Below are 15227 nucleotides of genomic sequence, written 5' to 3' on the forward strand. Positions count from 1 at the left end.
TTTTTCCGCGCGGGTGCAATGCATTGATGCGTTTTTCACGCGCGTGATAAAAAACTGAAGGTTTACAAACAACATCTCTTAGCAACCATCAGTGAAAAACGCATCGCACCCGCACTTTCTTGTGGATGCAATGCGTTTTTCACGCAGCCCCATTTACTTCTATGGGGCCTGCATTGTGTGAAAAACACTGAATATAGAACATGCTGCGATTCTCACGCAACGCAGAACTGATGCGTGAAAAACAACGCTCATGTACACAGACCCATTGAAATGAATGGGTCAGGATTCAGTGCGGGTGCTAAGCGTTCACGTCACGCATTGCACCCACGCGGAAAACTCGCTCGCATGAAAGGGGCCTAAAGCTAAGGCAGAAGCAGCTCAATTACATGGCAATATCTTCTCACAGACAACACTATGGGTCACTGATCTGCCCCATGAGCTGTAATGCTACAGGTTGAATGATAAGGTGGCAGCCTCTGTCTAATACACATCATTGCCTCCTTCTTTAACTTTCTTGCTCCAGAGTTACTTGTAGAAATGGTGCACATCACTCATTAAGTTCAGTCAGTCATATGTTGGTCCATAGCTGTGACATAGATGTAACTACTCTCTAGCACAGGTTATTAGAAGTGGTGATTTTTACCATTTATAAGATGCATTTTATTGTAATGATTTGATTCATGAATAACTGATTATTATTTATACATTTTTTTAATGCCTGTTATTCACACAAAGCCATCATGACGTTATATTACACTGCCTGTCCCAAAAAAAAAGTTGCCTCCAAAAAAAAAGAAAAAAGGTCACGCACTTTAATATTTAGTTGGACCGCCTTTAGCTTTGATTACGGCACGCATTCGCTGTGGCATTGTTTCGATAAGCTTCTGCAATGTCACAAGATTTATTTCCATCCAGTGTTGCATTAATTTTTCACCAAGATCTTGCATTGATGATGGTAGAGTCTGACCACTGCACAAAGCTTTCTCCAGCACATCCCAAAGATTCTCAATGGGGTTAAAGGGGTTCTGCAGTTTGTTTAAACTGATGATCTATCCTTCAAGTTAACGGAGCTTAGCCGCACCCAGGCCAGTTGATCCTAGTCGTGACGTCACTGGGCCTCCTGGAGCGCCGCTGCCTTCTCAGAAGCTGATCGCGGGGGTCCCTGGTGTCAGACTCCCGCCGATCAGTTGCTGATGATCTATTCAGAGGATAGATCATCAGTTTAAACAAACTGCAGAACCCCTTTAAGGTCTGGACTATATGGTGGCTAATCCATGTGTGAAAATGATGTCTCATGCTCCCTGAACGACTCTTTCACAATTTGAGCCCGATTAATCCTGGCATTGTCATCTTGGAATATGCCCGTGCCATCAGGGAAGAAAAAATCCATTGATGGAATAACCTGGTCATTCGTTATGTTCAGGTAGTCAGCTGACCTCATTCTTGGAGCACATACTGTTGCTGAACCTAGAGATGACCAACTGCAGCAACCCCAGATAGCACTGCCCACACAGGCTTGTACAGTAGGCACTAGGCATGATGAGTGCATCACTTCATCTGCCTCTCTTCTTACCCTGATGCGCCCATCACTCTGGAACAGGGTAAATCTGGTCTCATCAGACCACATGCCCTTCTTCCATTGCTCCAGAGTCCAATCTTTATGCTCCCTAATAAATTGAAGCCTTTTTTTCTGGTTTGCCTCACTGATTAGTGGTTTTATTATGGCTACACAGCTGTTCAGTCCAATCTCTTGAGTTCCCTTTGCATTGTGCATATAGAAATGCTCTTACTTTCACTATTGAACATAGCCCTGAGTTCTACTGTTGTTTTTCTTTGATTTGATTTCACCAAACGTTTAAGTGATCGCCGATCACGATCATTCCGGATTTTTCCCCCGCCACATTTCTTCCTCGAATACGATTGGTCCTCACTATCCTTCCAGTTTTTTAATAATGCGTTGGACAGTTCTTAACCCAATTTTAGTAGTTTCTGCAATCTCCTTAGATGTTTTCTCTGCTTGATCCATGCCAATGATTTGACCCTTCTCAAACAGACTAACATCTTTTCCACAACCACGAGATGTGTCTTTCGACATGATTGTTTAAGAAATGAGAAGCAACTCATTGCACCAGTTGGGGTTAAATAACTTGTTGCCAGCTGAAAGATAATCGCCCATGCAGTAATTATCCAATAGGAGGCTCATAACTGTTTGCTTAGTTAAATCCAGGAAGCAACTTTTTTGGGGGACAGGCAGTGTATTTCCTTCTATAACAGTCTGTGATCATAATAATTTTATAGAAACACACATTTTTCTTGTTACTCATCAGTTTTAGAAAACAATGAGAAAGGTGGGTATAGTTTCCAAGGAGATATAATTTAAAGGGTTATCCAACTTTTTGGACTTTATAACTTCTACTACCAGCCTGTTGTGCCTGTTGAAAAAAATCGTACTCACTCGCTCCCTGCCGCTCCGTTCCACCTCCATGGTTCCCAGGCTGCCTCCTACGGTCTTCCCATCACCATTCTGTAAGCTTCCAGATGGATGAGGTCACATGCACCACTGCAGCCAATGACTGGCCTCCTTGCTGCTGGGTAATGTACCACATGAGAACATGCCAATGCTGAGGTCAGTGATTGGTTGTAGAAGCAGACGCCAGTAGTTTACAAGACAGGGTCTGGAAGACCACTAAAGTGAGCCATAAAGGAGCAGCAGGTGACTATGACTTTTTCAACATGTACAACAGGCAGGTGGTGAAAGTTAAAGTACAAAAAGCTGAACAACCCCTTTAAGTCAAATTTCCAAAGTGGAATAGCTGAAATAGTGCACAATTTGTCACAAAATTTTTGTTTAAATTTTAGTTTAAAGAGAATCTGTCACCATATACTGTACCTGCCAATGAAGCCAGCTCATTCTGTAGATGTACGTTGTCTGCTGAATGTAATGGACTTTGTCCCATCCTGATTGGTGGCCCCAATTATGAGGGGGGGAAAAGCAAATAAGCCCCTTGGTGCAACGAGGGCATTGCCGTTGCATCTTGTTGCACCCAAAGTTAATCCGTTCATTTTCTGTGTCAGCCATCCCTCCTTCCCCACTCACCTGAGGGACAGGGCTAGGCAGCATAGAGGTAATGAAGCCTGGCCCTGAGTAGGGTGGTGGGGGTCCAGTACAGAAAGTGAGCTTATATCTGTGACTTTATTTTAAAGGTCAGGAATGAGCATTCATATTCAAAACATTCACACACATTATTTCTGTATGAGAAATGTGAACATGTTTGCCATAAGGAAAACAAATCATAAAGTAGAAGGATATTAGTGTGAACAGAGTGAAAAGAGCTGGGGATTTAGATCTCTGTAACCCTGTGTATAATGATGACAGTCACTTAAAGATGATGTCACTGGCAGTATACATGCATGAGCGACTAGCTGATTGCCAGGGCAGCCAATCTAAAGAGGTGACTTCCAGAGCTGTCAAAGCCACTTCACTCGACTGAGCTGAAAACCCCAAACTATTGAGTTCATAATGAATTTCAATTACGGTCAGAGTGTGGAATGTCAAACATTGCTTTGTCCCACCAGTCAATGGGATAATCATAGAAGCCTTCAGTCACTTCAGAGAGCTTCTGCCCAGTGTGACAGAGATCTTCTGTTTTGCCTGAGAAACCCAAGATAGGTATTAGAGAGGGGACATGTCTTATGGATCTTCAGGAGTGAGACTAGTGGTGCCAGGAGAAAGGCCCAGCCACAATGATCCTTTTCATCCCGATGCTTGGGAGAATGTCTGCTATGAGTGAAGGTCAAGCATGCTAGATAAAGTTCCATATTAACCTTTTTATCTTTGAGTTTTTGAAATAACGTTACGTTTTATTATTCAATGGGTTAAGTTGGCAACGTGAGAATGATTACAAGATGCCCAATCAGAACGCAGGGTTTTTACTCCCCCTTACATAAAATACATAGGATTTGTTACATTATTGCCCCCGTTGGCTTATTCTAATCACAAAAACATTCTCAGCTCAGGCCTTGCAATTACGAGCTGTGAGGAATTTGATATTTTAAGACTTAAAACAAATGTTTTACAAGCTTTTATCCCATGCCTACTGCTGGATACATGGTGCTGAGCTCTGTCTGTGCCCCAGGTCTCAGGCAATGAGAGAGCTGCTCTCAGCTGATTGCACCTGTATGCTGTTCATCATAAAGCCATCACAGGCTGTCTGGGGATCACAGGGTTTAGTTACGGAGGGATACAGTGTGTGGGTGTGTGATGGGGGAGACTTGTGAGATCAACCCTGGCTCTATATATTAGGACTTTGTGTGGCGCATAATGAAATCAGGGAGTGTAGGAAAAGTACATCAAAATGAAACAGACGTTTCATTTGAGACCTTCAGCCAAAAGATATCACATCAAGACCTTTATAATATATATATATATATATATATATATATATATATATATATATAATTTTAAAACATGCATGAATCTGTTTTTCAAACATTGGGTAGACTGTGACCCATAGGGGTGTTTTAGTGTCTTTTTATTATAGCAGTAATTCTTTAGAGTTGTTATTATAATGCTGTATTCCTTTTTACAATGTACCATTTAGATTTTTGCTAGCATTTTTCTGCAATTTTTAGCTGGTGTTTTCTGCACCTGCGTTTTTTTTTTTTGCATTTCTTGCATTTTTTGTCTTTCTGGCTTCTTTTAAAAAAGGCAACTTGCTATAACTCTTGCCACGTTTTCAAGTGTTTTGACATCACCTTTTCTATAGGGGAAAAACTATATTTGGGTATGAGTCTATCAGCATGGCATATTTTAACTTGGCAAGATTTGCCCACTCTTCTTTGCAAAAACACTCCAAATCTGTCAGATTGCAAGGGCATCTCCTGTGCACAGCCCTCTTCAGATCCCCCCACAGATTTTCAATCGGATTCAGGTCTGGGCTCTGGCTGGGCCATTCCAAAACATTAATCTTCTTCTGGTAAAGCCATTCCTTTGTTGATTTGGATGCATGCTTTGGGTCGTTGTCATGCTGAAAGATGAAGTTCCTCTTTATGTAGAGCTTTCTAGCAGAAGCCTGAAGGTTTTGTGTCAATATTGACTGGTATTTGGAACTGTTCATAATTCCCTTTAGCTTAACTAAGACCCCAGTTCCAGCTGAAGAAAAACAGCCCCAAAGCATGATGCTGCCACCACCATGCTTCACTGTGGGTATGGTGTTCTTTTGGTGATGTGTAGTGTGGTTTTTGCGCCAAACATATCTTTTTGAATTATGGCCAAAAAGTTCAACCTTGGTTTCATCAGACCATAACACCTTTTCCCACCTGCTTTTGGGAGACTTCAGATGTGTTTTTGCAAAATGTAGCCTGGCTTGGATGTTTTTCTTTGTAAAAAAAAAAGGCTTTTGTCTTGCCCCTCTACCCCATAGCCCAGACATATGAAGAATACGGGAGATTGTTGTCACATGTACCACACAGCCAGTACTTGCTAGATATTCCTGCAGCTCCTTTAATGTTGCTGTAGGCCTCTTGGTAGCCTCCAAGACCAGTTTTCTTCTCGTCTTTTCACCAATTTTGGAGGGACTGTTGTGCCATATTTTCTCCACTTGATGATGACTGTCTTCACTGTGCTACATGGTATATCTTGGAAATTCTTTTGTACCCTTCTCCTGACTGATACCTTTTAACAATGAGATCCCTCTGATGCTTTGGAAGCTCTCTGTGGACCATGGCTTTTGCTGTGGGATGCGACTAAGAAAATTTCAGGAAAGACCAACTAGAGCAGCTGAACTTTATTTGGGGTTAATCAGAGGCACTTTAAATGATGGCAGGTGTATGCTGACTCCTATTTAATATGATTTTAAATGTGATTGCTTAATTCTGAACACAGCTACATCCCCAGTTATAAGAGGGTGTGCACACTTATGCAACCACATTATTTTAGTTTTTTTTGTTTTCTTCCCTCCACCTAAAATATTTCAGTTTGTTTTTCAATTGAGTTGTACAGTTTATAGGTCACATTAAAGGTGGAAAAAGTTCTGAAATGATTTATCTTTGTCTCATTTTTTTACAGCACAGAAACCTGACATTTTAACAGGGGTGTGTAGACTTTTTATATCCACTGTATGAAGAAAAGTTGAAGTTAATAAAGAAGTTATTTGAAGCATTTGGTGTGCTCTTTAAACCTACTGTTTCCATAGAACGGCGCTAGAGGAATTACAGAGTAATAGACAGTCTGGTTAGAAAAAGGCCTCATGCACACGGCCGTTGTTTTGGTCCGCATCCGAGCCGCCATTTTGGCGGCTCAGATGCGGACCCATTCACTTCAATGGGGCCGCAAAAGATGCGACCAGCACTCCGTCTGCTGTCCACATCGGTTGCTCTGTTCTGTGGCCCCACTAAAAAATATAACATGTCCTATTCTTGTCCGTGCTTTGTGGACAAGAATAGGCATTTATATTGAAGGCTGTCTGTGCCATTCCGCAAATTGCGGAATGGGCACAGACGCCATCTGTGTTTTGCGGATCCGCGATTTGCGGACCGCAAAACACACCACGGTTGTGTGCATGAGGCCTGAAAGTCAGAGATATCAAAATTCTTCTAGTGCAACAGCGCAAAAGGCACTTCATAGAGCTACGCCTGCCACAGTGGAACTATAGACCTCAGAGGGCAAAGTGATAGCGCTCCTCAACTTGCACGGTAAAGAGCACATTAGAGCAGCAGAGCGCCAGCATATACCCCCGCGCAGCAACTGTTCCCTGAGTGAGCAAGGAAAGACACCTCAGCGGAGCTACCATGAAGACCATAGAACGTGTGCATTAGTCAAACTGCAGCCGACTCTTAAAGTGGCAGAACGGCAAAGGCAAGATAGTCATAGAAAGAGCGCCAACCCTCTTGCGATCCCTAGAGAGAGAAAGAGACGCATGGTGAGAGGCTAAAGTCCAGAGCTAGAGTGCCTGCACAGCTGTCCACGGAGAGACCACGTACTGCAGCCAGCTAGTTTCCCGCCACTAGACCCAAAGCCTGCAGCAGCGTATCTAAGCCAGCGCATTGCAAGTCATTACAGATCATCGCAAGTCATCACAGATCATCGAAAGTCATCACAAAGCATCGCAAGTCTGCACAGAGCATCGCAAGTCTGTACAGAGCATCGCAACTCAGCGCAGAGCATCGCAAGTCTGCACAGAGCATCGCAAGTCAGCACAGAGCATCGCATCCCATCAAGAAAATACAAGTCTCCTTTAAGACAGACATTTGTTCCAGCAACCTTCAGATCGCAGTATGCTGCTCTTCAGAATAAGGTCAGAGTTTTCCTTTTATTACTTATCATTGCATATAGGCTTTGGCATAAAGAAACATTTTTTGTGTTTACAAATAAGAGACTTTAAAGGGACTCTGTCACCACTTTCTAACCCCCCCTTTTAAAAGTATTGTTATCTCCATGGCGCCCCTGTGATTACAAAGGTGTTGTTAGAAGATAAATTCGCCGTCTCCTTTTGATAAAAAGAGCTTTTATCTAACCTGTCAATCTTCTTGATAAGGTGCCCAGGGCGTTTCTGTTGGTCTCAAGCTGCCGCCCGCCGCCGCCGCTGTTGGTGCCCAGCTCCTCCCCTGATGCTTTCAGCGCCGCCTGAATGTAATGAAATACGCCTCCGGCTCTCGCTCAGTGCCCCCTCCTCCTTTTCAAAGATCCCGCGCGTGCGCACAGGCCTGTGCCTGATGCGCCCGTGCGGACATTTACAATCAGCCTCATTGAGCGAAGTGCGCATGCGCGCACTTCGCTCAACCTCCTCATCAGACGAGCACTGCAGCCGGCCGGCTGCAGTGCTCGTCTGATGAGGAGGTTGAGCGAAGTGCGCGCATGCGCACTTCGCTCAATGAGGCTGATTGTAAATGTCCGCACGGGCGCATCAGGCACAGGCCTGTGCGCACGCGCGGGATCTTTGAAAAGGAGGAGGGGCACTGAGCGAGAGCCGGAGGCGTATTTCATTAGTGGTGACAGAGTCCCTTTAAATAAAAGCAAAGGACAGTTTGTAGTACACGGACTCTAAATGAAAGTCATTTATTGCCTGCATTTATCGCTGTTGTATTTAAAGTGAAAGTCATTTATTTCTGCATTTGTCAGTACTGCATTTAAAGTAAAATGTCTGAGCCTAGTATTGCCATGCCACAGTTAGAGGATACAAAGATAGATAGAGTAAGTTGAAGAGCAAGGGAACCTGTCTGAGGTAGAAGATTCTTTTGCAGCATTAGTCTTGCCTCAAACAAATATAGCCCAAGCAGATGAACTAAGACGTTCATCATGTGCCAGAAAACTGACCCCAAAGATGCTGGAAAATTTGGAGCAAGAAGCAGCATTAAAAGGAAAAAAGTTTGCCAGAATGTATGAGAAGTGGAAATCATACATTAAAGGGTTTCTACCATCAGAAATACTGTTATGTAGCTTACTGACATTAGCGATGTGCTAATGTCAGCACTACATAACAGTATGTTTTTTACATTTCGCCCTGCAGCCGCTCAGATAAAATAAGCACTTTTATAATATGCTAATGAGCCTCTAGGTGCTATGTGGGCGTAGAATCAGCACCTAGAGGCTCCGTCCACTCACCCTTTATCCCGCCCAGGTCCTCTGTTCTGCCCGCCCTGCTCCTCTTGATTGATGTCACGGTTCGCAGCATCACTGCCGAAATCCCGCGCCTGCGCCGTTCACTTCTGTATTCGGCGCAGGCGCAGTGAGTGAAGGCCGCTCTCCTGATGCCGGTTCCTTACTGTGACGTAGTCGGGGCAGTGAGGGATCCGGCACCAGGAGCGCTTCATTCACTCACTGCTCCTGCGCCAAATACAGAAGTGAATGGGATTTCGACAGCGATGCTGCGAACCGACGGGCGATGCTGACGGGGAGACACATTAGTGTACAGTCAAAGGGTCAAAGGACTGAGAGTTAGAGGACTTCATTCAAACTGTACATTAGATCTACCTCCAGCTTATACAAAAGACGATATACCTCTAGATCAAGATCGCATACCTACCTGTGAAGCAGCCAAAGAATGGGAGCGCCTATCCCCTGAAAGAGTTTGTTGTTGGACCGTTGATAGGTTATGATTGTCCCGAAGACTTGGTACCACGAAAGGTAATCACAGGAAGAAAGGGTGAACCCTACTCTTTTCAAACTGATCTAGGATGGGATGTTGTTGGAGGAAAACAGCAGAGCGCAAACTCAAGACAGGTGACAGGATTGTGTCATCAAATATCTGTCCAAGAGTTACCAACTGTAAGTCCAGCAAAAGTAATCAAGATCATTGAATCCGACTTGCAGACATAAGTTCTAAAGAAAAGAGTGTATCCCAAGAAGACATAAAGTTTGTACACACTCTAGAAGAAAATATTCATCAGAATCAACAAGGTCATCTTAAAAAGACCTTACCTTTTAGAGAACGACCTCGTCGGCCAAATAACAGAAATCTTGCCCTAGCAAGATTGAAATGTTTGAAGAAAAAGATGGGAAGAGATCCCAAATTCAAGCAGGATTATTTTAAATTCATGGAAGGAATCCTCGAAGAAGGACATGCAGAGAAAGTTAATAACCAACCTAAAGAAGGAGAAGTGTGGTACTTCTGCAGCCAGCCAGTCGCAGGGGCAACACGTGAAGTGCAGTTCATCAGTTTACTCACGGTTAGCAGATAGCCTCCCTGGGCTTGCAGCACAGAGTTGAATTGGACAGCATGAAATCCTCTGGGGCACACTCTGTGGTAGGAAGCATCAGCCAAGATGGTGGTTGAGGTGCCCTTGATGTTAGGGGTGCTTAGGGTGCTTGTTGCGGCTGAGTCCCTTGACGATTTATGTCATGACGCCAGTACCGTTAATGGTGGTACAACCATAGGTAGTAATAATGACTTAGACAGTGGTAAAATGCAACTCACAACTTTTACTTTGGATGTCTTTTGGTTGCAGCAGTACAAATATGCAGTCTCTAGATCAGGGGTGCACAACCTGCGGCCCAGGGGCCACATGCGGCCCTCGATACCATTCTTTGCGGCCCAAACCATCTGGTAACAGATTTGTATGCCTATGTCTAGTGTCTGCTCACATGTATCTTTCATGTATTTTCCCATTAGATGGGAGTACTAGAAGTGTAACCAGACATTAATGATATATACTGTATGTTTAATATGCCATAAATACAGTATTTCAGTTGGTAATACCTCCTTTAAGTTATATTTTCGGCCCTTGGAATTGGTTCAGGCTGACAATGTGGCCCCCAACCAGAAAAGGTTGGGCACCCCTGCTCTAGATGGTACAGAGTTAATTCTGCAAATCCACTGTTTTAGGCTGTTTAGGTTTCGTGGTTTTGGAGCAGTGGGTTACTTCAATGTCAGTGGAACTTCTGGTAAGGTTGCCGGAGGCTAGGGTATCCTTCACCTAAATATCCCAAAGGTCCTTTATGCCTGGTTTACGGCGTTTATCCTTTGGATGAATTTGAATTTGTCCTTTTCTCTTGTCCCTTTCTGGACTAAAACTTCTCTTTAGAGCTGAAGTGCTGGATCTGCACCTTTTCACTCTCTCAGTGTCAATATACTCACTGATCTCCACACTGACCTGTGGTCTCAACTGAACTCCACTCTTAATCTGCCTAATCTGTCTCACTAGGCCTGACCTGGGTATATATATGACCTGAACTTTATCCCCATCTAGTGGTGGGATGCATAAATTACACCTAATAGGCCTGTTAACAGGGATTTTGCAGATACATAAATGCAAAGTTATACCATACTGTACAATGCAATTGTTAAAATAAAAAAATACTTTTTAAGCAGTGCCCACACACACGTAGTGGGACGCTGCACTTCCCACATCAAGGTGTTTACCACTCAAAGAAACCAGATAAGATTAGAGAAGTATTTGATTTATTTGATTGTTCAGCAAAGTACAGGTTGGGCCATTTATATGAATCCAACTTTTGTTTTTTCAATAGGAAGAGGGTCATTTGACACATCAAACTTATTGGGAATTTCACAAGAAAAACAATGGTGTGCTTGGTTTTAACGTAACTTTATTCTTTCATGAGTTATTTACAAGTTTCTGACCACTTATAAAATGTGTTCAATGTGCTGCCCATTGTGTTGGATTGTCAATGCAACCCTCTTCTCCCACTCTTCACACACTGATAGCAACACCGCAGGAGAAATGCTAGCACAGGCTTCCAGTATCCGTAGTTTCAGGTGCTGCACATCTCGTATCTTCACAGCATAGACGATTGCCTTCAGATGATACGAGATGTGCAGCACCTGAAACTACGGATTCTGGAAGCCTGTGCTAGCATTTCTCCTGCGGTGTTGCTATCAGTGTGTGAAGAGTGGGAGAAAAGGGTTGCATTGACAATCCAACACAACGGGAGGCACATTGAACACATTTTGTAAGTGGTAAGAAACTTGTAAATAACTCATGAAAGAATAAAGTTACGTTAAAACCAAGCACACCATTGTTTTTCTTGTGAAATTCCCAAAAAGTTTGATGTGTCAAATGACCCTCTTCCTATTGAAAAAACAAAAGTTGGATTCAAAATGGCCAACTTCAAAATGGCCGCCATGATCACCACCCATCTTGAAAAGTTTCCCCCCTCACATATACTAATGTGCCACAAACAGGAAGTTAATATCACCAACCATTCCCATTTTATTAAGGTGTATCCATATAAATGGCCCACCCTGTACAATGGTGTTGCATTGAATGATCATCTACTAAAAGGACCAGATCTTACAAACACTCTGCCTGGAGTACTCTGCAGATTGAGAAAGTATCCTGTAGCGGTCATGTGTGACGTTGAAAAGATGTTCCACCAGTTTCATGTGAAAAATTAAGATATTGACTTCCTGAGGTTTCTATAGTGGGAGGACGGAGATACAGATACAGAGCCAGCAGATTACAGAATGAAAGTACACTTGTTTGGAGCAGCATCTCCAGGTTGAGCCAATTATGGTATGAAGTACCTGGCTAATCAAAATGAAAAGGATTGCCCATCAGCAACAAATTTTCTGAAGAAAAACTTTTATATAGATGATGGTCTCATAAGTCTAGAGTCTACAGAACCATTCTTTCCGCAGTGGCTTCTATATTTGATCCATTGGGATTCTTGGCCCCAGTAATCCTCAGAGCAAAATAAATACTGCAAGAATTATGCAGACAGAAGTTGGAATGTGACGAGCCAATACCTGAAAATTTGAGGCCAAGGTGGACGAGTTGAATAAGATACTTGCAAAACTTGAGAGAAGTTCGGATACCCAGATGTTTTGTACCTTATGATTTTGGAAAGTACAAGAAAATAGAACTTCATCACTTTTCAGATGCCAGTAGTTATGGTTATGGTGAGTGCTCCTACATCAGAGTAATAGGAGAAGAAAAGATACACTGTGCCCTGGTTATGGGGAGTTGCACCTACCAGTATTCAGACAATGCCATAACTTGTACTGACAGCAGCCGTAGTTTCAACATCAGTAAGCAAGTTTCTGAGAGAAGAATTGGAATTAAAAATAGATGAAGAATATTTTTGGACAGACTCACAAGTTGTCCTAGGATACTTAAACAACGAAGCTCGAAGATTCCATATCTTTGTCTCCAACAGACTTGAGAAAATTCTGGAAATAAGAAATCCAGAACATTGACATCACATTGACACAAAGCATAACCCAGCAGATCATGCTTCAAAAGGCCTGAATGTAACAGAATTGAAAAATTCTAACTGGTTCACAGGCCCAGAGTTTCTTTGGGAAAAGGAAATCATGCCCAGTAAAGGTTACACAGAATTGTCTATGGGTGATCCAGAAGTAAAAGTTGTACAAACAATGATCACTGCTGCCAAGTGTCAAGATGACATACTTGAAAGACTAGCCAGATGTTCAAAATGGTATACAGTCATAAACGTAGTAGCTTGAATTCAACGTTTGGCAAAGGGAATCAGAAAGAAGGAATTGTTGAATGTACAGTCGTGGCCAAAAGTTTTGAGAATGACAAAAATATTAGTTTTCACAAAGCTTGATGCTAAACTGCTTTTAGATCTTTGTTTCAGTTGTTTCTGTGATGTAGTGAAATATAATTACACGCACTTCATACGTTTCAAAGGCTTTTATCGACAATTGCATGACATTTATGCAAAGAGTCAGTATTTGCAGTGTTGGCTCTTCTTATTCAGGACCTCTGCAATTCGACTGGGCAAACCATTCTTTCATAATCACTTCTTGGAGTTTGTCAGAATTTGTGGATTTTTGTTTGTCCACCCGCCTCTTGAGGATTGACCACAAGTTCTCAATGGGATTAAGATCTGGGGAGTTTCCAGGCCATGGACCCAAAATTTCAACGTTTTGGTCCCCAAGCCACTTAGTTATCACTTTTGCCTTATGGCACGGTGCTCCAAAATGCATTGTTCTTCACCAAACTGTTGTTGGATTGTTGGAAGAAGTTGCTGTTGGAGGGTGTTTTGGTACCATTCTTTATTCATGGCTGTGTTTTTGGGCAAAATTGTGAGTGAGCCCACTCCCTTGGATGAGAAGCAACCCCACACATGAATGGTCTCAGGATGCTTTACTGTTGGCATGACACAGGACTGATGGTAGCGCTCACCTTTTCTTCTCCGGACAAGCCTTTTTCCAGATGCCCCAAACAATCGGAAAGAGGCTTCATTGGAGAATATGACTTTGCCCTAGTCCTCAGCAGTCGATTCACCATACTTTCTGCAGAAGATCAATCTGTCCCTGATGTTTTTTTGGAGAGAAGTGGCTTCTTTGCTGCCCTTCTTGACACCAGGCCATCTTCCAAAAGTCTTCGCCTCACTGTGCGTGCAGATGCGCTCACACCTGCCTGCTGCCATTCCTGAGCAAGCTCTGCACTGGTGGCACTCCGATCCCGCAGCTGAATCCTCTTTAGGAGACGATCCTGGCGCTTGCTGGACTTTCTTGGACGCCCTGAAGCCTTCTTAACAAGAATTGAACCTCTTTCCTTGAAGTTCTTGATGATCCTATAAATTGTTGATTGAGGTGCAATCTTAGTAGCCACAATATGCTTGCCTGTGAAGCCATTTTTATGCAACGCAATGATGGCTGCACGCGTTTCTTTGCAGGTCACCATGGTTAACAATGGAAGAACAATGATTTCAAGCATCACCCTCCTTTTAACATGTCAAGTCTGCCATTTTAACCCAATCAGCCTGACATAATGATCTCCAGCCTTGTGCTCGTCAACATTCTCACCTGAGTTAACAAGACGATTACTGAAATGATCTCAGCAGGTCCTTTAATGACAGCAATGAAATGCAGTGGAAAGGTTTTTTTTGGGATTAAGTTAATTTTCATGGCAAAGAAGGACTATGCAATTCATCTGATCACTCTTCATAACATTCTGGAGTATATGCAAATTGCTAATATAAAAACTTAAGCAGCAACTTTTCCAATTTCCAATATTTATGTAATTCTCAAAACTTTTGGCCACGACTGTACAGTCGAAGAAAAAAATGAAAGCTGAAGAAAGTCATAAGACTCATTCAACAGATGAAGAGACTTAATCAAGAACCTAAAAGGCTTCCAAACAACCACCCATTGTACAATCTTAATCTTGTTCTGCAGGATAGTATACTGAAGGTGGGAGGGAGACTGGAAAATGTATCGTTATCTAGCAGAGTAAAGCATCCAGCAATTCTACCCAAAACCTCTACTTTCACAAGATTGATTATTGATCACTACCACAACATATCCTTGCATCAAGCTGTTTAAGAGAAGGTGGTTACTGGATTGTGAAAGGAAGCAAAGTTATAGCAAAGTATATAATATATATAATAAGAAATAGAAGTGGGGCACTCTCTATAAGTAAAGGGATCCTTTATTGAAAATAATAAGATTAACAGTAAAATTGGCAAATAAGTATCACAGTAATAATAAGAATCAGCAATAGTGTAAAAATCAGCAGAGGATAAGAGGTCAATAATAGTGGTATTAAATAGTAGTAGTAATAAATTCAAGGTGTATTAAAACCTAAAACAGTAAAATCGACATAAGTATAGATCCCAATATACAGATGACTTAAAAAGCAATAAGTTAGAATATTCGATAGATAATCGAAAGAAGGTGGTCATAGGAATATTGTCCGATGGTAATAATTTGATGCGTTTTTCTAATGGAAAATATTTAATAATATAAATGGTCGCTTTCTGCCGAATAATCAGAATAGATATCGACTCATGGCCAGTC

Source organism: Bufo bufo, chromosome 1, assembly GCF_905171765.1.
Source record: "Bufo bufo chromosome 1, aBufBuf1.1, whole genome shotgun sequence".
Lineage (NCBI taxonomy): Eukaryota > Metazoa > Chordata > Amphibia > Anura > Bufonidae > Bufo > Bufo bufo.